Below are 24,053 nucleotides of genomic sequence, written 5' to 3' on the forward strand. Positions count from 1 at the left end.
TGAAACAACAAAGCCAGCACTGATTTCCCCACCCTTCGCTATGCTTTTGTATATACTCTATTGTTTTTGTTTTTTCAATAAAGAATAACACTGCTTACATGCAAACTATCATTCCTAAGCTCAGGGAGAATCCCATCATCTCATTTGACTCATCTGTTTCCTAATCTATGGGTTTCATGGTTATTCTTCACTCTTTTGAGTCTAAATCAAAAACAGATGAACAGAGAAGATATATCCCCCATATGCATTGCTTAAATGAGAAAGACGAAGATCATGTCCACTGTTACAGAGAGAGTGAAACAGAGGTTAGTGGGAAGAAACCTGGCTACTTACCATTTTATATTCTTTCCATGTTCTCTGGAAGTCCACGCTGCCATCTTCACGTCTTTGGATCACGGTCCAGCCTCCCCCCGCAGACTCCATGTTGCAGTACACCTGTTTGGAGACAGACATTCACATCACACACAGAAAAAACAAACAAAAAAAAAACAAAAAAAATTATATATATACATAAATGACATAAATACCTCAGACAATTTATCTTGACCTTATGGATCTGTCTATCCTTGTATCAATAACAGATACCTCTATTAGCTTAGTGACCTCTCCAAACATGATTAGTGGAGAGGTCGAGTAGCAGGCCTAAGATCAAAGCTGTGGCACACAGGGACACCTGGCTATAATCTAGCATATTCAGTAGAAAGCAGTGGTGTCACCTCTTACACACCCAGCTGAACACACACACACACCAACCTGGATGCAATTAATCCAGTATCGGTGGCTGGAGCAACACCAAAACCAGAAATTCAGAGACAGATTTGTACATTCATGGATGCAGCCTTTTTCAAACACATTCATGATAATGCGCACTTTGTATGACTTGCATTTGTATAACAATTGTTGAACTATTCTTTAATAACCTCTAAATGCTTCCTGATGTTAAACAGAAATATTCTGTAGTTCTCAATTGGACAGCAAATCAAAAATCAAAAATGGTCTGTAGGTCTGTTCTGATAGGAAGTAAACAATGCTAAATGAAAATGAAAATAATTAAAATAATAAAACAATAAAGCAGTAAAACAAATAGTGCAAATAAATAAATACATGCAGCCAATGTTCCAAATTATTTTCTTCTTACTTCTAATAAAAAAAGCTGTAAAAATTTAAAAGGGCAAAAATAAAATAACATTAAAAATACATAAAAATGAAATTATATATATATATATGATAATTCTGTGTTGTCTTTTCTGTGACTTTAAGGTATCATTTGGGTCACTTTATGATTACTGAAAAATCTTGACCCTGAAACTTCTCAGATTGTGCCATTGCGTTGACATTGTACTATTCCAGGATAGCTGATCTGAAATCAAAATTCCAACCTTTTTAGTCTCTTGTGGGCTAAATGTTTGATAGTGTAAACTCCATTTTTCTGGAAACCAGCTGGTAGAGGTCGGCACAGTCCCGGTATTTCCTCTCCTCATCAGCTTGCTTTGTGCTGTTTGGCACCACTAAATACACAAAGAAAGCCATGTTAGAAATCGCAAAAACATAAACGAGCAGTGAAATAATAAATGGAGCTGTTTATATTGGTACGCATTATTCAGAAAACGTCTGTGGATCTGCCCCCTTTAAATAAATAAAACATTTTCCACTCACTGTTCTACACAGCATGACCGAGCTTCGTATTTGGCCAAACAGAACATGTCAACATTGTGACTTCCATTTCAACAAGACAGCAATAATGTAGACAAAACAGCCTAATGATATTTTAACAAAACCCTCAAATCCTGCAGGTGACAGCTATTTGTCGAGATGCGCTGGGCTGTGCGACAGTTTAATAATCCAACAGAATTTACATCAACCTCCTTGAATTTAATAAAAGAGGTTTTAAAGTTGAATTCTCTGGACCTGGACCAGAAAGAGCTCCAAAAAAGGAATCTTAAACATATGTATTGAAGAGGATTATTTATAATGCTTAATTGTGATTGACAATGAGTATACAGTATTTATTTCTTTAACTTCTTTCAGCAGGCCTACATGGAGGGATGTGTATAAATCTGCTTAATGTTACAAACCCATTTCAAATATGTAAGCACAGCAGAAAAAGACACTGCTGTGCAATATCAGAACTAATAATGTTGAAAGATACTGCACGCTGTGGAATAAATCACATCCTGAGTTAATGGAATAAATAATATACATATAGTCACGGCAAATTCAAAATACTGTATCAGTTTTCATGCAGTATTTCAAATCTGGCTAGACTTCTTGCATTATCAACATGATCTTCTCCAGTGACTGACATATTTCTAAGTGTGAAGGTCTTTTAATCAAAGTGTGGATCTCCGGCTCTCAGAGAGGAGCGGCTCGGCTCTGACAGACCTCTCCATGCCAACAGCTGCATCTCTTTCCATCTGCAGACAATTACGCTGCCAATATTTTGAAACCAAGCATCAGTCTGCGGACGAAATACTACAAGCTATAAATTTCAAGTTCCTGTTATAACAAGTGGTTTATATTTACCCACTGTGTCCTAGTTATATAGATGGAATTCCTTCCGATTCCCTCTCTTTTTTTCTTTAACCGCTTAAGACGGCATCTCAGTTTTCACACTATTGTTGTTTCTGTTGGGACTGTTTAAGAAGAGGAGATGTCACTGCTAAGAGAGACATGTCAGGGATGTTTAGGCAGAACTTTGATCCCTGTTGCAGGACGAAGGGCTTGGGCGGACAACCCTTCATTCAGGGATATTATTCCAAACGCTTCGGTAAAGGATTGAGTGTCAGCGACAAGGATTCTCCCGCTGTGACAGGTTGACAGAGGGAAACTCGCACTGCGGCGTCTAACACAACAAGAACCCAGCTGTGTCAGACGACGACAATTTACCGCTTTTTACCAGGAGCTTAAAATCCGACAGAGCAGAGCAACAGACAAGTTCAGTTCGAGGAAAGACAAAATGCGATGTTGATGAAAGAAAATAAAGCCTTATGTGTCTTACTTCTTATGCAAATACAAATATAAGGAAAACATGTATAAACTTGATTAAATAATCAAATAGCATGATGCTCATGATTGCACATATAGCAAAAGGCAATATGATTAAAAATAGTAAAATAAAATATAATAAAAAAATATAATAAAATAGCCTTCCTGTAGTTTAAACGGAAGAGTATGACACTAGAAATGTAAAAGTCATTGGTTCTGTTCTGTCAAACCCTGAAATAAAAGTGTGCATCATAAATGCAATGGAAGTCACTTTAGATAAATGAACGAATGAACGAACGAATGAACGAACAAATGAACGAATGAATGAATGAATGAATGAATGAATAAAATCCTAGTGCTTCTCGCAAATTCAAAAAAATAAAATAAAATAAAACCATCAAAGTTATTGTAAAAAGTTACAACATATTTTAAAATGTGTAAGTTTCTCTTATGTTGATTTGGAGTTTGGTCCTAACTGTTGGCAACAACTCACTATGATCTTTGACATCTCAATGACCAGGAAAATATTTACCTGTAAATCTTAGCTAAACTGTGGTAAATTGAGCTATTAAACAGCTTGTGTCCTGGCTCAAACTAATTATATCACAATAATTATTTACTTTTGAATTCTCAGCAGTTTAGTTGGGACTTTAGTTTGGAACAAGTTTATGTGAAAAGAACATCCAAGTAGAGTGATTTTATAAATCAGAATTCTCCACACGCTTGCAGACACAAAATAAAGTTTAAAATAAGCAAGAACTGAAAATCCCAGTGCGATGTGTTGGGCGAAGTCTAAACTCAAACTACTGCAAAACATCTTTATATAAACAACTGAAACAACAAAGTCTGATTCTTTCAAATGGACTGAGAGACCCATCATGAAAATGATGAGCCCCAGCTGAGCTAGCAGGATTGTGATATTTGAGTATTAAAAAAAAAAAAAATCCCTAAGCAATAAACCATTTTAGCCACAAAGTGTGCCTAAAACCAAAAATCATATTTTGACATATTACCTTTTTATATTTACATGCAGAACTGAGTCATAGCCTGTTCCTAGAAAACTTAATTTGGAGACAGATAATAATACTTCACTATTTTAATTTAATAATTCAATGTAATGATGCAAGCTATGCTCATGTTATATTTTTAATCCTGCTTCAAATAATATCCAATAATACTTTTTACAAATAACAGCTTATGAACATTTATGAACTCTAGCAATCTAGCAACATCAAAGATGCTGTATATTTTGAAACCATCACATTTCTTCTACTGACGCTCATGGTGAGGTAAACTGTGCTAGTTAACTTGTAGAGAAGTTCAAATATTTAGTTACATAAAAGTTGAGCACACGAAACAATGTCATATTCTTGTTTGAATGAGAAAAGCAACATGATAAACAGTGCTCACTCTCACTTTTTTCAGAGTTTAGAACTTTGCTAGAACATTGTTTTACAAATTAAGTGGAGTCATGATTTCTTCATTGCCACCTATATTGACTGGTCCTTCCACAGGAGTCATTAAGTTTGCTGAATTCAGCCAGAGGCCAGAAAAATTACTTTTGCATCACTTTGGAACTGGACGGTGCAACAAAGGGCTTTTTAAAATCTCCATTTATCATAATTTGTTTAGCAATTGTGCTCTATTATACTTGCTTGTTAGAAATCATGTTATTCGTCCCATGTTAACATTAAGCCAAACCACAGTTTTGAACCTAAACTGTATTTTTTACAATGAATTGACCCACTAAATGAAAACAACTGTGAGATTTTATTTAGCTTTTACGTCCAGGCACAGATCAAAACCAAGCTGGAATCGAAAATGGTTTCATTTAGTGTGACTGGCTGATGTACAAATGGGAATGTCTAAATCCAAGAAGCTGCAGGGTGCTCCCACATGTGCTGAGATTCTTTCCTGTGTGTGTTCTCTTCCTGGGTACTTGAAGATCATAAAAAATAAATAAGCATTTATTTCATAACTTAAATTTACAAGTGTGGAACCCTCCAAAGCAATGACTACGTTCAACAAATAATTAAACTAGAACAGATCAGTAGATGTCAACCATATATTTACACAAACCCAAACGTTTGTGGTCGGTGAGATTGTTTTCAATGAAAAAAATAAATTTGCATTGATAAAAAGTTTATAAAAAGTTACATTGTATAGACATTTACAATGTTACAAAATATTTGAATTTCAAATATATACAAATGTTCTTTCTTTTTTTATTCAAAGGCCTTGTTGAGCATAAAAGACCTCTTTCAAAAACATTGAAAAATCTTAATGACCCAAAACTTTTAAATGGTAAATGAAACGGAATTTGGTAACAATATTCCCTCATGTTGTTCTACAGTCATATGACTTCTGTTCTTAAATGGAACATGTCGGAATGTCTGAATTCTCCATATTTCAATTCTTCAATATCCATGTGATACTGAAATTTAACTAAATATTCACTGACAATCTTGTCTTGCCTCTGGTCACTGTTCACTTCCAATGAATGGAAAAAATAAGCTTGCATGAATACAGTCTTATTAATAACTACTGTACTTGTGTATTTCAAAGAAGGGAGAAAACAGGTCATATAGGTTTCAAAAGACATGAATGTGAGAGGTTTTCATTTTTTAATGAAATTTACTAGCTTATAGCTTGTATTTGTTTGCTGGTAAACAGCATGGCTTTAATAAACAAAACTGTCAGATTTTTACAGCGTGAAATGAAACCTTTTCAATTTGAGGGCTATTCAAAACCCAAAAGAAATAAAGCCTGCAACAGGAAATAGAGTTGAAGGTAGAGTAGAGAGATTTTGGCGCCCTCACAGTGAGACGGAAGCTCAGGAGCTTGAATCGACTCCATGACCTGCGCAGTCCCATATCAGACATTTAAAATAAATTTTCTGTGACCACAGAGATGTGGGGCAGACGTTGGATAGACATGGGGCCAAGAGGCCACGCTGGGGTTGCAGCGGGGGGCAAACGAGGTAATGAGTTCACTACACTGACTCCTGCTGGTGTGAAAGCAACCATGAGGGTTAGCGGGAAATCGCCAAACCCAGGTCACTGCGCTGGGGCTGTGTTTAAGTCTGCCTTGTAGCTCAATCAGGGGCTGTTTGACATTTCAGTCAACTGTTAACCAGAGGCAGTGTGCTGAAGCGTGATAAGCTGGATCCGTTGAGGTTCACAGCACCGAAAACAACACATTTCACACCTGCCAGGAAGAAGCTTTTCTCATTGATAACAAGCTATTTTTGTATAAAATTAGTTTTGTTTCACTGCCTGTTTGACATGTTCTGCATGCAATGCAACAATTTTATTATATTTTTTTCTGGCGTGCTTGGTGATACACATGACCAGAAAAAGCAAAAACACAAAAAAAGGACATCTTTCAAGGAATAAATAAATGTTTTCATAGAAGTAAATAAATAAGTTTCAAAATGATATATATATGCATACCTTAGGAAAATACTTTCCCTGAATAAATCTGTGTAAAAAGAAAAATCTGATCTGTGCTTACATGCTGTTCCTCCATCCTTCGCACACAGGCTGAGCAGGTTGCGTACGGTATCCATGAGGTCCTGCTGTTGTCTCTGCAGAGCGCTGCTGTTACCGGTCGCTCGACTCAGCTGATCCTCCAGCTCCCGGATCACTGAGCTCTGCCTGCTCACCAGCGTCTGTAGACTGCTCTTCTCCTCCCGCAGAGCCTCCAACTCCTCTCTGTGCCTGTCCTCCATCTCCTGCATTTTTACCTCCAGAAACCTGAGCAAAAATTATGGAGAGCCATAGTAGAAAAAAGAAGAAGAAAAGAAAGGCTAAAAGTAAAAACGATGGGAATTGTAACAATTTAAGGCAGTGTTCCTTCAAGTATGGGTCAAATCAGGCCACAAACTAATACATTTCGGTCACAATATTTTCAGCCAAAATAGAACTGTTACAGCAATAACTATATAAAACCCTTGAATTAATAATAGATATAGACACATTTTTAGATTTAGATAAACACACAGAGGAATATAAATGCTTGTGTGCTTTCAGCCACAGCTGGGCTCAAAGCAGAAAGATCACTGGGAGTCAAACCATCGTTTTGACAGTAACATGCATGTCCCATCAGAACAATCAATACATAGAAAATTGGAAAGTGTTCCTAAAGCTTTGCATTGCAAAATTCATCTTCACAGAAGACAAAAGTTTAACAGCGGGTCAGGGGACATCACTCATATCTTGGCAGGTTCTGTTGCATTGCACCATATGGGACCGGGCTAATGGCTGAGAGCTTGTGTTGTCAAGAATTAAAAATCATTTTGTGTAATGATCTGTATTGTGGTTCTGGCATAAAAATGTCCTAAAAATTACAAGCGAGTGCCAGAACATCTGTACTGGCAGATTAAACAGCAACACGGCTTAAGCAGGGTCACTACTGTAACTCTGAAATGTTTTATTTTTTTGTGGCTCACATTTTTTTTTCTTTTGTGCAGTGTTGGAGAGTAACAAGTTAAAACTTAATACTATGGATAATTATACACTTTAAAATACATTTATGGAAGTATTTTTATATATAAATAAAATAAATATTTTATCCAACCCCTTATATATACAATTTTATATATTTCACTATTGTATATTTGTGTGTGAGAAGTTATGTCAGAGTGGGAGGTTTACCCATTCTTGTCATGGATCTTGTTGATTTCATTTATCTGTATCATAAGTTGTTTCTCCAGCTTGTTGGTGGATAGTGAATTCTCCAGCAGCTGAATTTCCAGCCTTGATGTCTGATTTAAAACCTGCAAACAATAACATTCCAATAAAAATACTGTAATCCTTCCACGAAAACACAGACCTTAAAACCATAAAGTTAATACTAAATGAGTGGCACCTCAGGAGAAGTCATAAACAGAACCGCCACACCGCGATACCATACGGTAGCACTTAGGAACAGTTATTCTCAACCTCAACCGTTTATTTGACAAATTAGCAAAACACAACTTTACTGTAGCCCTCTGTGTCATTGAGGCACACAAGTCATAAAGAGATTCAGCAACAAAAACATTAGCATGATACTTAAAAAGAGACTGGATGTCTAATGCAGCACTAGTGCTTTTTTTGGCTGTATTTGAGCCGTATTAAAGGGATACAGAGAAAAAAAAAGTTTGTTCGCTTAATGGGGCATGAAATGGATCCTGGGAGGAACATACCTGTGTCTCGACATCGGTTAGCTTGCGTGTCTGCTCAGCTGTTTGGGAGAGAAGACTGGTGCCCATCTCTAACATGGCCGCCGTGTGGTTGTGAACAGCACTTTGTTGTAACTGCACTATCTCTGTCTTCATATTGTCTTTAATGTAGTTCTCGATCTGTGGTGACAAGCAAAAATACCATGTTTAAAAATATCCATGGAAATCAGCGTGCTTAAGGCATGTCTATGAATGTCTTTTTTTTTTCAGTCAACAAAAATATGTTCTAAGAATGCTTTGCTAAAGTTATGAAAACGTTATTTCTGAAAGTTCAAAATGTCCAGTTTTTGATTTTTTTTTTTAAATACTTTATTTCTTAGTTATATGAATGTTAAATGAGTGTTCCATTTTATCATTCAACAAACATTAGTTCTAAGAATGATGTACAAATAACGTTTTTGTCCTAACACTTTTAAAACATTATTAAAAACAATATGATTTTGAATGAACATTCTTTTAACAAGAACATTTGTTCAGACCTTTGAGAAAACCTTGCCACAACATTAGCTAAAGTTCTGAGAACCTTCCGCGTTAGATGGATTTGCACCATTTAGCAAAATAATCAGTCTTGCTTTAATTTTAAAGAAATCTATAAGTAACAAAAATATTCAGAGAATTTAAAATGGTCATTTAAAATGCCCCAAAAAAACTAAAGTTGAAAAAGGAGGAGAAACAAGCTCAGATGTCAACGTGACCTCTAAAGCCTGAAATAATCCACACTCCAGTGGCTGTAAAATCTGTTCAGAGGTAAAACACCCTTAACTTGACAACTCTAACAGTACTAAAGACACTTTAACACCCAGAGCACACAGAGAGTTTGACAAACTTTTTTAGGAGGCCAATAAAATGAAAGGAGACACCATTTCAGCACAAGGACACAGGGGTAATCAAACCCATTACAGTTATGACTTCCTTCAAAAAAGTAAAAATAAAATAAACACACTGTGACTCTTTAAAGAAAGGATATTTCCATGTTGGCTCCATTTTAAAGCAATTTCTTATCTAAGTCTCTTCATGATGACCTGCAGCAGCTCAGTTTTAAATGAACTTGAAAAGTGGAGTAACACAAATTCTAGAAGAGTCAGTCTTAAAAGTAGGTGGAAGCAGATGTAGGTCGTTTGTTCAGAGAGGAAGAGATGTAGATATCTAGCTACAGGATACGCTTGGGTTTATCATGAAGGCTTTTATTCTAATCTTCTAGCTGGAGAGATGACAAGCCCAGAACAAGCTTTAGAAACACAAAGACGACTTCTGTTGATTAAACCTCAAAAGATGCACACTGACACTGAGGTCTTTAGAGATGATTAGAAATTATTATCTGTGTTCGTCACTCACCCTCATTTTCCAAACCTCAATGAAAGTTATTCTTTGAAAAAACTTATAATAGCACAATTAAATGTACTTTTTATTGTGTGTTTTATTAATAAGTATATATAATATAAATTTCATTGATTTTATAAAAACATTTACATTTAACAATCTTATTAAATTATTAGTGCTTTTAACTTAACATTTACTGTTACTGTTTAATAATTTAGTAACAATAAAGTGTTAAAAATACCAATAAAAATTATATATTCTGTATATTAAATGTTTTCTTTATATAAATATATAATTGTAAAAACTAAATCTAAAATATACTAAAAATTTTATCAATCTTTCATGACAATTTTTTCTGCATATTATAAACAAGAATTTCAGTATCAGTTCATCCTTATGCAAAACTGTACATTTTGCTTCACTCTTCAACTTGTTCAAGCTGTGAGGTGCAACTGGTTCTCATGTACATCAGGACTCGTCACCAAGTGAAATCTATACACCCTGATGTGTGACAGAAAATATCTGGCTGCAAGACACTTCAGCAAAATCGACAGTGACAACTACTCCATTTTTCCATGATTCCAGTGGGCCATGTTGCTCCACTTATTACATCATGAATGATCCCATATGAATCCATTGAAGAGAGCAGACCTACAGGGAGCCAAATTTTAACAGGACTCCATGACTATTCAGACCGCTTGTCCTGTTCAATTGCAGTTCAAGGACCTGATTGTCACCATGGTGTGTTTTTATGGGTTTCAATGGCATTTCAGTGAAAAGTTGGGATTGAGATATGATGTCATTGTGATATAAATATTAGAATATGAAAAACAAAAAAGGAGAAACCAAATGAAAGCTTGTGGAAAGCTCTCTCTTCACTTGCCAACATGTATGCCAAACAGCTGTGAACACAGTCAGAAACACAAAATTCAACCTCTTACTGCTTTAGCCACTAGCAAACTGTCATGTAGAATTAAGATTGCAGACTAATATTCCTTCTTGGAAGTGATTATAAAGCGAATGTCATTGTTTCGATTACTTCAGTGTGTAACAGGTGATCGTGAAGCAAGTTATACAGATAAAAGTGTCTCTTTACAATATACAGCCAAAGCTTGATGGAATTGATTGGAAAGAATATAAAAGACCTATAACACTGCAGGCATTAGACACATTTTAGCTACAATTCAATCAGTAGTGTAGCCGAGACATTTGAACTATGTCTCTAAAATGACATTAAGGTTTGCAATCGGGGTCTGTGTCTTCCATTTAGCTTTCTCCGTGGATAAAGTGTTTGACACTAATCCAGTTTAAGAGGCAGTGGAAGTTTGGACACTGAAACAATGTTATCCAATTATCCAACCAACCACAAGACAGATCAGACAAACAAGAAAAACAAGCATATTCAAAATGACATGACACTAAACATGATGCAAGTACATTTATATTGTTTATCAAGAAAACTTTGAAAATGTGTTCTAGCATTAACATTACCCAGAACTTTCATTATCATACCTACACCACTTAAATCATTGTCAAGGACACATCCAAGATAATTAACATAAATTCTATTTGATATTTAGCAATCCCCAACCTTGAAAGACAAAAAACCTTACCTAAATGCAAACTCAGTTTGTTTTCAGAGAGCCAGTCTCTTGCCTTACAAAGCTCCTTACCTAAATAGACATGCATCCTACCAACATCCTGATCTGAAATGAATAAAGCAGAATCATCAGCATATAAAAAATAATTACAATCACAAACTGCTTGCATATCATTAATATATAAAAGAAACAAAAGTGGACCTAAAACACATCCCTGAGGGACTCATTTTTAATAAAAGTATTCTCAGAAAGAAAATTTTTGGAAATGTTGCTTTGACTTTCTGAGGGAATTTCACTTGTGTCATGCATTAAACTAGCAGGTGCCCTTCATGAAACAAGGGAAGGAGAATGAAGATTACACAAACAGAAATTCTGTGTAAAAAATATCAGAGGAAGCAGGAAAGGGCTTTAGTGGGTTAGTTTGATTATTTCCCTCTTCCATTCACAAATAAACGTGCCTTACCCAAAGACAACAGATGAGGTATAGAAAGAGAAATAATTTCTGGTTTTCAATTGGCTCGAGTCATATAAAAGCATACTAGTGTTGGTAATGACTAAAATTAAATTGAATGATTAAAATGAATCTATTTTGAGCTAAAGATAAATAATAATAATAAAAAAGCACTACATCTACTGGAGATAAAATGTGATATGTCACCTGCACTTTGTCTCAAAGACACATTCACACATGTGGGAGTTTGATTGAACAGAATACGATCACCTTGTAGAACCCCAGCGAACTTATTGCACCTGGGGGATTGGCTTACATCTCACAGCTGCCCACCAGCAGAGGGTCATGCCAAATGAGTCAAGGTCAGCCATATCAGCACTCAAAAATCTGACCTGAGAAAAGTCACGTCTATATCGATATCACTATGCTGTTTAAAGCTGGCAAAGTTTGCTGCTTGACTTGCAGATTGTGTTTATTTGCAAAGTGCACTGATGTGAGAAGGTGAACGGGGCAGCTCTACTGAGTGATGTTTAAAAGGCTCAAATTTAAAGGGATAGTTCACTCAAAAATTAAAAATACCCCATGATTTACTCACCCGTAAGCCATCCTAGGTGTGTATAACTTTAATCTTTCAGATAAATACAGTCAGAGTTGTATTTAATGTCCTGGCTCTTCCAAGCTTTATAATGGCAGTGAATGAGTGGTATTATTCAATAGTCAAATAGAAGTCCGATAAACTGCTTCATCCATCTTAAAAAGTGTCCCACATGGCTCAGGGGGTTAATAAAGACCTCCTGAAGCAAACCACTGCATTTTTGTAAGAAAAATATCCATATTTAAAACTATATTAACAGTAATCTCTATCTTCCACTAAAGGCTGATTTATACTCAACTCGAGTTCTCTTGGATGCACTGTGTCAGCGGAAGTTCTCTTTGAGTGCACGAAAACTCATTTCACATGGCGGTGTGGATGCCATTTTTTTTTACTTTCCGCGCAGCTCCGCATCCGAAGATACACAAGTTCATGGCGATTCTAGCCAAACATGCACATCTGTGCTTGCATTTGTGTGAAAACAAAAGCAGTTTGATGTAAAGTTCAAATTCCATCAGGTGCTTTTTGATGCTTTGATGTAATTCAATGCATAGTTGTTTTGTACACTTTGTCCAAGGCTTTTTATTTAGATAATATTTATGCAATATTTGTTTACAGTTGTCTTGTGTTCAATGCAAAATAAAGCCAGTAGTTCAAGATTGTTTCAATCAGCTTTTACATAAAGAAACTATTAATTCATTAACTGATTCATCACGTGAGAATTATTGTACCGGCAAATTAATTCTTCTCACATGTTATTCCCAATGGTTTAAGAGGACAATTACTCCTTGTTGCCCCCTGTCGTTTCAAAGAATAGTACAATGGCAAACGCGACAAGTAAAAAAGCCTTGTCCATTTGGGAAAGTGCATGCACAGTAAGTGGAGGCTCGCGGAATGGAGCCAGTCGAAAGTATAAATCCTGTTTAACTGTCTTATGCGCGTTCACAATAGAACAATAGAATAGTTCTGGTGGAAGATGTAGCGTAAGCTCCAGTGCAGAGCAGAGAGCAAAACAACAGTTACAAATTATAAGTACAAAATGAGGATTTGTAAAGAAAAATGTAAGAGGATTTTGATATAAGCCAAAAGGAGACTGGTTTTCCTTCGTTAAACAAAAGAAAACTTTGCTTCCTTTGCTCCTGTAAACAAACGTAGTATTTAATAAAAAATAAAAAAAATCTTTTTTTCTGAAAGAAATAAATAAAATAAAAATCTATGTTTGTTATTAAATCCACTTAAAGAAATGTATATATATACAGTCTATATATAGAAAAAAAATATCCAGTTAACATGTACCATAACCATAGAGGGTTAAACTATTTTGGATAATTGTTATATTTAATATCATATTTTAATATTTAATATACCTGCAAAATCAAAAGAAAAAAATAAAAAGAAAAAGAAAATGGGTTTCACAAAGTCCTTCAGAAAAAAGGAAACATTCCTTCTTAGAATCATAAAAAATACACATAATTCAATCTTTGGAGGTGAATTAGAGGTTTTAGAGAGCCATAACACCCGACTTGCTTAAAGAGCTACTAAATCACCCATCTGTGTGCTGAAGAAAATCACCCAACAGAACAGAATATATCTCAACTGCTAGCTGACACAGGACTATAAACATTTAGGGGTCTGTAAATTACAGGTCGGGTCACATGATGAACACTGAGGTCAGTGATAATGACTACGGCTGGTGCCATGACGCCAACATCTGCTCTCTTACAGCTGTAGTGGCACGATCAACCCTGTTTCTGTCCAAAATGCTTTATGGAAGTTTATGAGGGGTCAAGGCAATGCTTTGAGACTGTTAATGCTAAAACAATCTGTTTAAATAAACAATAAACTGCAATAATATCTATGTTTAATGCAACAGAAATGATAAATTGTAGACTCAAGTATCTTGAAAGACAATACATTTGTAGAAAAATTTCTGTCGAAATGAGTTTTTCTCTGTAAAACATTCAACAACACAGAGAGGACTGAGGCTTTAAAACAACATTACCATATAATCATATATATGTATATATATATATATATATATATATATATATATATATATATATATATATATATATATATATATATACACACACACACACACACACACGCACACACACACACACACACAATTTATTCCTGTTATGGCAAAGCTGAATTTGTGTCACATGATCCTTCTTAAATCATTCTAACATACTGATTTGGGGCCATAGGAACATTTATCATTATGATTAATGCTAAAAACAGTTGTGCCATTTAATATTTCACATCACAGTATTTCACAATGTACAGTATAAATGAGAGTTAGGTGATGGAAAGGTTATTTTAAATATAACAACATTGGAAATGAACATTAAATATTCAATTTTGGCCGATAAATGTACAAAAATTGTAATGTTGTCCGCTAGCTCATATGGCGCCAATATATATTGCATTGTTAGTACAAGGTAAAGTGGTGTGATGTATCACAGCACTTGGGGTTAAGCTCAACCTGGTCAAGTGAGGTCTCACAGGGGAACCCTGGGCTAAACCTGGTTTATTTCTTCTGTCTTGTTCGGAGTGGTACAGCAAGACCCTCTGATGCTTGTAGCTACTGGGAAGAATAATTGCTGCTTCTGTAAATTAGCATCCATTACTACTGCATCTGTAATTAGGTTAGCAGCACACTCAGATTGTGATTTAAGACCAAGTTATTGCAAAGCTGGAATTTACTCAGCAGTCACCTATACACCAGCTTGGTTTTGCGGAGGGTCTATATGATCTTGTGTAGCAGCAAGTTATATAATGCAGTTGGAGTGTTAGGCAGATGTTGTGATGTAATAGCTAAAGCCGAGCTCACAGTTAACCTTTACAACCTTAGTCCCCAGGGTTAGTTTACAGACGTTCATTCAATCACAAACTCTCCTTCAAGGAACATACTGTCTCTCTCTCTCTCCCACACACACAAACACACACACTCAAGCACACCATGTGAAACATTCACAGATAAATATATAGCCTGTTCTCTCTTGCAATGTGAAAGCCACATTCTTGCTCCTTGCAATTTAATATAATCTCCTAAAGCTCAAAGAGTTAGAAGAGACTTACGGTAAAAATGAAGATACTGTATACTACTGTTCAAATGTTTTTTCTCAGCAAGGATCACAAAAAAAGTGATCTAAGTGTTAAATTTGTTTTTTTGTTGTTTTATTTTTGTTTTTTACTTTCTATTCATCAAAGAATCCTAAAATCAGTTTCCACAAAAAAAAATAATGATTTCTGAAAGATTTTGTGACACTGAAGACAGCTGATTGCTGAAAATTCAGCTTTGCCAGCACCTGAAAAAAAAATCACATTTTATTATATACTTAAACAGAAAACTATTTTATATAAATATAACCAATATTTCATAATATTACAAACAAAGACAGCTTTGGTAAGAGTAAGAGACTTTCTAATAAACTTTTTTTTTACCCAAATGACTTACTTTCTTCCATTCAACACAAAAGCAAATGTTTAGCAGAATGTTCAAGCTGATTTTTTTTTATGTACAAGAATAGGACCATAGATATCAAGCCAAATTTTTAGTGAACAACTAGTTAGAATAAAAATAAAAACAAAAAATGCATTTTGGTGTCTCACACAAAGATAAATTAACTGAAGTTGACATGAAATACGATATGAGTCTCATGGACCACTTATAATGTTTTTAACGTGCATTTGTTTATGTTTTTGGAGTCTGACAGGCAATTTCCCAACCCATGTTCACTGTATTGAAAAGCAAAACTTTTCCATCAGGAAAAAAAGAAAGTCATAAGTTCACAACAACATCAACCCTTTATATGGAGCTGTGAAGATGGACAGTTTGCATAGCTAGGGAATTATTCTAAGCTTGATTCATCCTCGGAAAGTGTGACTACCATCAACCAATGAAAACACACCAACCAATTTGCCACAGTTTCAACTGTAATCATTTTACTAAATTATATTTATCTTCATACTTCGAAGGCTACAGTTTATATACGCAATGTAAATCTAAACCAACCATCTCCAAAACAATATAAAGCAGTGCCTGGGCGTCATGGAACTGTCAGCCATGTTGTAATTTCAGTTTGTCAGCGGCAGTAAAACATAACGTTTTGAGAACTGGCATATTCCCAGCTGGAGTTGTTTTGTATTACAAATCCCTGAGACATTTGGGGTATATTTGGGTCCCTCGTTACAGGACTCCAGCCAGTCTTGATATTTCAATTCCAATAAAAAAAAGCTCTCATTTTAATGTGGTAACCTTTGATTGTTACGTAAGTAGGCTACTAATTTCTGTGTCAGATGTGGTTTGAAACTTTAGATAGAAATCTAAAACACAATATGATTCTTTTAAAACAATGCAGAGGTTAGGGTAAAGTCTGTGGAGGGTATTGGACTGCAAAATATTTAAGTAAAATTCAACGAGAAGTAAATGTATATGCTAATTGGATGCACAGAAACACAATATCAAAACAAAATCAACACTGGTGGTCACAGCAGCCATCATAATCTAAACACATGACTTGAAATAAAGAGGAAATTTATATATATATATATATATATATATATATATATATATATATATATATATATATATATATATATATATATATATATCCAAACCACACTTTACGGAAACAAAATGAGGTTTAGGAAAATATGACTAAGTGTCTCAGTGTCTTAACAAACCTTTTCCTACCTTTGTCGTGCAATATGTCAGAACAATAACATTTGCACAATAACTTTTAAATAAATAAACTAAATGTGTTTGTACGAGTTTGTGCATTTATACACAACTTATTCATATATTTTATTACTTTTAATAAACTATTAATACACAGATACAAAAAGTAAAAAAAAAGAGTTCATCCAATGCTAATGCATTAAAATGAATGAATATATTCAAGATTACATTGCTTGCCAAAACACAGCATGAACAAACAATGATGCCAAGAGGGATGGTAACTATATCTCCACAAAGTCGTTGCTAAATGAGGTTTTGTATGGAGAATAGATCTCCTACTAACAAAAAGACTCAACTATAAACACTGAAGCCACTCATCCATAATATCTTAATCATTGATCACCTTTTGGAAAGCATGAGCACTCTGTTCTTTCAACTCATTCATTTTCATCTGCCCAGACACCAAAGGCCATAGTAATTGATACGTTCTGTTCTATGAATACCACAAACATAGAACAAGAGCCCATCTGATGAGAGCGCTGATGTGGTGCACCAAGCCCAATAAAGCAAAGACGTCAATGGAAGTTAACAAAAGCAAAAAGGAATTAACTTTCGATATCCTGCCTTAAGAACATGAAGTTACGTGCGGGACAGAAAGAAGATGGATAGGCTGTTTGCTTTGACTCAGTGAGAGATGAGAAGACAGCTTCCAAGAGAAATGTTTGCTTTTGTCTTTTTTGATTTTGGTAGCATGAAGGGGACAAGTGCTTGTTATTATTATCAATAGACTGCTAATGCAATAAAGTCAAGGGTTGATATTATTGCTATTATTATTAAAATGATTATTATTATAGCAATAACAGTATATTTTTATATTTAAAAAAAATATATGTTTCTATTTTTTATTATAATTTTTTTTTTTTTTTTTTTTTTTTTTACATTTGTTCACTCTAAAAAATGCTGGGTTATTTTTTTCTACCCAACTGCATCATATGTTGGGTTGTTTTTCTCTAGAGATGGGTAGATTTTGTGCACTGAGTTAGTGACTGGGTCAATCTCGCTGACAGCTGAAACTAAACACCCCTCTCCCTTCCTCCAATGAAACAACCCAGTGTGAGGTTATTTCAACCCAGGGGTGGACTTGAGGCCGGGACACACCAAGCCGTCTTAAATGAACTAGCTGCGACTAATAAAAAGCTGACAGTGTTGTCGCCTTGCATCAGCAGTGTCAGACCAAAAAGCTGCGCTCAAACACATCGCACTAGTGATGTGTCGTTCGTGAACGAATCGTTCTTTTTGAACAAATCTTTTAGGTGAACAAATCGTTCTCGTCCACGTAAGCCACTGACTCATTTTTCTCGTTCACTGAAGTTTCTCACTTTTTTTTGATCACAAAAGAAGACATTATAATTATTATTCTTTTTTATAATAATTCAATTAATTGTAACCTTCTTCAATCTTTTCACAAAAAGGATTAATATGTATTTATAATATGTAAATTATCCCATGCAACTCTTTCTGTATTCCAAGAGTTCTTAAGGCATATGGTATAGTGAAAATCGATCACATTTGTCTTCACATTTGTGCATTGGTATGAGTGTCCACACTGGTGAGCATAGGAAAAGTGGTCATTTTGAATAAAATCATGACACGAAACACGATAGTTTCTTCGCTGAGGTTAATATATCCATTCTGAGGCAGTCAGACAGGATTCTATAACCTAGAAAGTGAGCAAAAAGCGCTCCCTCTGTAATCACTAAAAGTTAAAAAGTTTAAAAGTTAAAAGTTAAGTTCTAAAAGCACTTCAGTTCATTGTGCTCTCACAGTGCTCCATTAATTAATGAAGCTGTCTGCACCGCACAATGACACCGCTACACTCACTGCATTTTGTTATGATGAGAGAATTTGTGAGCTTGCAGAACTCAGCACTTCACAGAAACTCAGCGTTTTAAGCAGTGAGTGAAAATTTGACACTCTCCAGAACACAAATACACACTGGGATATTTGCCAAATATGTTTCATCAATATAAGGTGTAGCCCCCTGATTGACTGCAACCCATAGCGGCTGCTTACCTCACTTATAGGTTAAGTCCACCCCTGCTTTAAGCTGCTGGCTTTTTGCATCCTCTTCAGGAGTGAGATCCCCTGACCTGGTGCACTTCTTAAGTGAAATAAAGGTTTCTATATGTATTAATTAATGTATAAAGTCTTTACTGTGCTGTAAATCATATTATTTTGTACAACATAACATATAGGGACAAGAATCCAGTCAGCTTAATACATCAACATGTGTCATTGTGAATGATTTAAAACAGGGCCGTGCACAGACCTTTTGAGGGGCATGTGCTGAAAAACTGAAAAAGGGCAACCCCTCCCTTTTTTTATATCAATTATATATATTCTCTTTTTTAGCTATTCTGTTTGGTTTGATAAGCTAATTTGTATTATTTGGTTAAAGCTGCAGTAGGGAACTTTTGACGCTCTAGCGGTTAATAAACAGAACTGCTTGCGTCTTGCGGAAGAACATCGTAGCCGGAACTACTTCTCTCTGTTTATGTCTATGAAGAATCACGAAGGTACTGGGTTACTCCGCCGCGGTACCCCCGAAGCAATCTAAAATAGTCAGAATATAAACACTTATTATAGGTGCACCCTAGTGATTCAGGACAAGCTAAAAACACGGTTTGGAAAATGGATTCATGGTGTACTCGCTTATTATGCGCTTATTACTCGCTTATTAAAACCATGTTTTACTACATTTTATACATGTGAGGACGAGCGGAGAGTACACCATAACATGATTAGCCTAAATGTTAATAAATTAAGTGTATCAGCAATCATAAATCAAAGAAGAAATTTCTTAGGAATATATGTTATCTAGGTGACGAGGATCACTCGTCACTTTGTGTAAGTTCCAGTACAAAACAGCGCGGGGGCGCACCTGTTATGATTTTGCGATGGTAAAAACAAATTATATGTTGTTGTATTACTTATCAATATATCGTTTTTGACCAGCGAATGTGTGCAAATGTGAATTTTTTGTTGTTGACCGTCATTAAAACGGCGACGGTGCCTGCCGCTGCCGGCATCACATTACATTTTCATCTAACAGTTACAGGTTACAAACTAGTTTTTGTAGCTATATAGACGGAGCGCTCAGTTTTTTCTGTGGTAAAATCCATTTGGCCAAAATCGCATTTTATAAAAGATGAAATGCTACTTTATGCACAGGCTATTTAAGTGTTGGCTATGACTAGATGGCAAATGCTAGCCCTCTCTCTCAGGCAACGTCCCACATGTCTCAGTCAGTGAGTCAGTCAGACATCAAATAAATTAAATATGAGCCTTTATAGACATAGTGTTTAGTAGTACTTATAATGACAACAACATTATTATTATTATTATTATTAACCTTCGCAAAACTTTGTTCAGCTCAGCTGTTGTCTGTGCGGCTGCTGTGAAACTTCAGTTGATTCAATGAATGGGGCGGAGTTATCAGCTTACTGACAGCTTGAGGATTGAATAAGATTTACACAAGCTCGTTTTAAGAACTTTCATTTGCTAAATATTTGTAAAACAGACAGACGTAAAGGGTGACCAATAGCATTGATAAAAAAAAAAAAAAAAAAAAAAAAAAAAAAATATATATATATATATATATATATATATATATATATATATATATATATATATATATATATATATATATATATATATATATATATATATATATATATATATATATATATATATATATATATATATATATATATATATATATATATATATATATATATATATATATATATAAACACCACCAAAAAAGGGCACTTTGGAGTGTAAGGGCAAAAAGGGCATGTGCTCTGCACAGGTTGAGCCCTAGCTGTGCACGTGCCTGATTTAAAAGATACATTTTATTAATTATAATGCTGAATATTATTTATTTTTATTTCAAATATGTTTGCTAATCTCAGTATTGTTTGTTTATGGGCAGGTTATGCAGTCAGCCATGACATTTTTTGATAACAAGCGAAACGCAAGGCAGCAGTCTGAGGTTCGCAGTTCATCGGGTTAGATATTGGTGACACAATGAAATGAGAATCAGCACACTGAAAAAGGATTATAGATAACTTTCGGTAAAAAATGATAAAAATATGCAAACCAATAGTTGGTTTAGTCCATATTTGACCCACAGTTGGGCTGAAACAATCCAGCATTTTTTAGAGTGTAAACTGTATTCACCCTAATAAATTAAATTTGTCTTAAAATTTTTAATTTAATTTTTTTTTTCCATGGATGTTCTCATTTTTAAATGTTCATCTTCCAGCACATTTTAAACCAGTAATATAGTAATTTTTAAACAATAGTTGAGCTAAATAAAATAACCCAGTATTTCCCCAGACATGCTCTTAAAGTGTTACAGAATGTTTTCCGTGGTGTTCTTCCATGAAATTACTTTAAATTCAGAATTATGAAAATTTGTCATACTGTGCACAAATTGAACATACACAATTCAACATACAGAATTTTTTTCAATATTTAGTTAATGAATTTTATAAAAATATTATAAATTTCACATTAATTATTTGTGATATGAGTGTGTGTAACTACTTTTTGTACAAACTAAATTTGTACCCAAAAGTGAGCTAAACCTAACAAAATCTCCAAAACAAAAAACCCTTTGGGGATGTCCTCAAAAGTAAAACTGGTTTAAAAATAAAGTAAAAAAAAAAGTTTTTTTTATTAGTACAAATGCAGAAAGTTTCCTGTAAGGAGTAGGGTTAGGTGTAGGGTTGGTGTGGGGCACAAACAGATTGTACAGTATAAAAACCATTACGCCTATGTAATGTCCCCATTTAGATGGCTAAGTAAACGTGTGTGTGTGTTTATAATTTATATATACAATTTTCAGTTTAAAAACTTAGGTTCAGTTGCTGTACAAGTCATAGATAAATTAACTAAAAAAATAAATTAACTAAACAAGTCATAGATATTGTTTCTAGACTATTTAAATAAATTAGTGACTGCAAGAATAATGTTTTAAAGTAGTCCACAAGGTCAAAAGGCCCATTAGCGTAAACTCTGATAACCCTGTAACAGCTTTCAAAAAGTCAAATCTCTTTATCAGTTTGCAGATACACATACTGTAAAGGGAAATCCATACAGCATTAATTGGATTTATGTTCTCCCTGCATTTCTCATGTGAAATCACGTTGACATTGGAGAGATATTTTCCAAATGAGATGGTGTATGACTGTATATTTGCTTAAATGGTCAAATTACAAGACCCCACTCATGTCTCCTTTTGCCCAAGTTGGTTCTTCAAATTACTGTGATTTCCTTGAATTACCCTGATTAATTATGTGTATCTGGACATATGGGAGAGGAAATGTCAGCATTTACCCGACTATCGAAAAAACTAAGGAAACAACAAACAAACCATACTGGAAACCAGTGATTTGCCCTATACCAGCCCTGGAGCAGACTTCAGGTTTCCAAAAATGAGAACTGATCATGGGAACTTCTGTACCATGATGGATCACAGGAGGAATGTGACTTTCAATGGCCTGGTAAATCCCCTTGGAAACGTTCAACCCAGTACGGAATCACACAGGGACATTGATGAACATTATTTCAAAAATGTTTGGAGAGAAGTGCCTATTCCAGAATCTATTTTGAGGAGAACCTTCCCAAAGAATAATTTCCTTTCAGTGATGTCCATGCCTATATCAAATTTAGAATGTGGTGCATTTGAAAAAAAAACATCATAAATAATCCGGGCTTTCAGGAGGCTTTTAAATCAACCTCTAGTCAATCGCAGTTACAGTGATATCAACTAATTATATGAAGCAATTACAGCTACAAGCTTTGATCCTGCTAGGCCCATCTGCATGTAGTCTGGACACATCTCAGCCAGAACAGCAGTTTCTCACATCAAAATTTGACCATGGGGTACTGATTGCATTATCCCAAACAGAGGCCAAGGGTAAGGCATGCATCACTGTTGCCATGCCACGTCTGTCCTGGAACTTAAAAAAAAAAAAAAAAAAAAAAAAAAAACTTTCCAAAACACACAGAACTGTCCTAGTGGCAAATTACACAGACAGCTTGTGCAGAACTCAAAACAACAAGCAGTGTTACATACCAATATTTCCCCTCCTTTTCCCATTACTGAAAAAGTGCATAAAACTGTGCATGCTTATACTGTACATTGCATACATAGAAAGACCAGAGATGACAGGCTCTAACATCCTTTACGAAATCTATATGGGCAGCCCGGCACCGATGGGGACTTGCTGCCTCACTTGTGGCAAAGTGTTGTCACACTCTTCAACACTGCAAAAATTAAAGGAGAAGTTGAGACTGGAGGAAAGTGTGGGGGAGTAAAAGTCAGACCATTAAAAACTCGGATAAGAGAAAACGATTACACCAGATCTATCCACGCAAGCCTGCAAGCTGTTAAACAGCTATTAGTGTGGCTGTGTGCATGTTGCATGTATTCCACCTCTCAAATGAGCACAGGAACATGACACATGGGTGTCAAATCACTCATACTGTAAGCAAAAGACCAATCTTATAGACACAAGCCAGAGATCCATTCACAAACACTTCTCACTCAGTAATGCACTCTCCTCATGCATTCTCTCAGCATTTTAAGAGGAGTGCGGAACAACTGGCTTCCTGCCAATGCCCGATGGTTGACATCTATGCTTTTAATATTCCTTTATCTGAACTCTGTGCTTTTAGTTTTATATTATGTTGAATTGCAGACCTGGCTGACATCTATTATTTTAATATTCCTTTATTTGAACTCTGTGCTTTTAATTTTATATTATGTTGAATTGCAGACCTCATGAAATGGCTTGACTAGACTTTATTTTTATTTTATTTTTTAGTTTTGATGTATTTCCCCTACTAACTGATCGATACCAATGAAATAGGTATCCGAGGAATCTATCAATGAAAAGAAACTGCAGATGTTAAGCCAAAAAGTCTATGTGTTAGCATTAAATGACCTGCAGTTCGGCAAGCATCTAACCTGGATGCTGCCATCTACAGTATTTCACACAGTTAAGAGCCCTCCCGATTTTTTATTCTACCATCATGATCTCATGACAATTTGTACATATTAAGATGCTGCTAATTCGTATGAATTTGTATGACCTCATTCTTACAAATTAATACGATTTGTG

The 24,053-nt window shown here is 35.0% G+C and overlaps 1 pseudogene; it reads right to left on the reverse strand.

Annotated features, from left to right (window-relative positions):
• Nucleotides 1-306: 306 nt before the first annotated feature.
• Nucleotides 307-24,053, reverse strand: part of LOC113103922 (angiopoietin-1-like) — a 32,668-nt pseudogene continuing 8,921 nt past the window's right edge.

Source organism: Carassius auratus, unplaced genomic scaffold (genome assembly GCF_003368295.1).
Source record: "Carassius auratus strain Wakin unplaced genomic scaffold, ASM336829v1 scaf_tig00217873, whole genome shotgun sequence".
Lineage (NCBI taxonomy): Eukaryota > Metazoa > Chordata > Actinopteri > Cypriniformes > Cyprinidae > Carassius > Carassius auratus.